Source organism: Octopus bimaculoides, chromosome 20 (assembly GCF_001194135.2).
Source record: "Octopus bimaculoides isolate UCB-OBI-ISO-001 chromosome 20, ASM119413v2, whole genome shotgun sequence".
In the NCBI taxonomy this organism is placed as follows: Eukaryota; Metazoa; Mollusca; class Cephalopoda; order Octopoda; family Octopodidae; genus Octopus; species Octopus bimaculoides.
In genome coordinates, this window is record NC_069000.1 from 22,248,156 (window position 1) to 22,250,551 (window position 2,396).

Consider the following 2,396-nt stretch of genomic DNA (forward strand, 5'->3'; position numbering starts at 1 on the left):
ACACACACACACACACACACACACACACACACACACACACACACACACACACACAGGGAGAAGTCAAGAAAGCGAACAGTGTTCATGTGGTATTATGTCCGCGTGCAGGATCAAGCTTAGACGATCGGAAAGAGCTATTGTTGTTGTTGTTGTGAACGGAACACACGCATACACGCACATACATACATACATACACACACACACGTGTGTGCAGACACAGAGACCAACGTTCTGCTTGTATGCATGTACATCGTTGAACCCCACAACAGGGTCACCTGTGCGGCAAGAAAACAAAGCAGCCCCGGAATGAGGTAATTAAACTATCAATTAACGAATTGATTGGCTGCCGTGAGTGTGCGGAGGAGAGGAAGAATGGTGAGCTTTCTTTTTGTTATTTTTAAGGAAAGTCGAGCTACTCGACTATATATACATTTGGCATAATTATGTTAGTTTAGAGACACAGAAACATGCCTGTACACTGTAGAAGCATGTCTACACGCGCCCGCGCGCATTCACTTTCCCTTTTAACCTTAGACTAGATTCAGTCACTGGACTGCAATAATGCTGGAGCACCACAAAGTTGAAGGAGTTTCAGCCGTTAATGTGCTCCTAAGTAACATATTTTCATCGTTATTTATGGAATAAAGATTAAAAGACGCAACTCTAGATGGAGGTGCGCGCAGAGAGAGTGAGGGAGGTGGTGACGGACAGGGCATGTCCTCTATTCTCTGTCTCCGGCCGGGATCACACAGACACGCACACACAGAGGCTGAGGGAGGTGGTGGCGGAGAGAGTATGTCCTCTTGTCTTTGTCGCCGGATACATACACACACACACACAAAGCTGAGATATGAGGAGGAAGCGTGGGGAGCAAATACTTGTGCTTTCTGTCTCCGGACACAGGCGCACACATATACACAACAGCTGAGGGAAAGACTCCAGACATCGAGTACCAAAATAATAAAAATGTTCAACAATAAGCCTAAGGTAATACAGTGGTATGAGTGTGACTAAATCGCCTAACTATTTAACTGGTACGACATTATTCAATTCAGCTGAGCCGGATAATAATATCCTTAATATTTGAAAGAGAACTGGATTGTCTTAGCTAGAATATGTTTATTAATTGATCTGCTTGGCCTGGAGGCTTAATAGCAACAAGAAGTGGTACTTTATTTTGTCGACCTCGGAAGGGTGAAAGACAAAAAAACAGAAGGAAAAAAAAACGACCGGATATGAATTCAACTGTAATGAAAAGGTCATAGACGATTACCTGAAGGCAATCTATCTACGGTGTGTTACAGATTCGCCGGCAATGGATATTACATTACTGTAATAGCAATCTGAAACATTGTTTTATGAACGGAGACATGTTTGTCCACCGTCTTATAATGGATCCAGTAGGTCAGCTCCTCACTCACTCCCCTTTGTAACAACAGAAACAGACACGAGACATTACGCACACAAATACACACAATTAGTCCGAAGAAATCCGTTGAAATCCTAGATTTAGACATTTAGGATCAGAAGGGGTTCACAAAGCCAACTAGCTGTTGTTATACATCGTTTCCATATACAGCAGATTTGGTCGAAAGCTAAGCCTGTCTTTCTTTCCATTTTCTTTACTACTTAGGTAACATAAAAGTTACGTTCCTCTACCTGCAAAGTCGTAACAGAACATGCACAGCTTAACGTTAAATTGGTCAACAAAGTTTCTAAGCAGTTGAACCTCATGTACTGGAACTTGAATATATATACAAACATTGTATACATAACAGGCCATGAATATACATCGCTACCCGTTCATTAAATGATAGATTCATTTCGCAAAGGTCTCTAATGGGGACTTGAGAATCTACATATAACAGACAAAAATCATGTTAATTTAACGAGAGTTTTTAGTATGGTGTGGCTTATCATAAAAAAAAGGTTAATTAGGCCGTCCTTTTTTTTTGGCGGTAATTGCTGCAACAGTCTGTCATGCTTAAGCGTTCAAGAGAACTTTGAAGATGTGGCATTTTACTTTCAACAAGATGGGACACCCTACACTAACACAATAATGTGATTGCCGACCCTGAGATTTTGTCAAACAGGTGGATTGGACGAAAAGGTACACTGCCTTCACTGGACCTCACATCACGAGACATTTTTCATGGGGATATTTATCAGGCAAAATGTATAGTACTATCAGTGTGTTTGTGTGTGTGTGTGGAGAGAGAGAGACATCTCTCTCCACACACACACACACACATATATTTATATAAATAAGGATAAGATCGATATTTAAAATATTGATCTTATCAAGTGATCAGCATGGGAACAAAAACCATCAAAGGTAATAATTATTTAAAATTATAATACAGGGTATCAAGAGATACCACCACGCTGAAAAAATA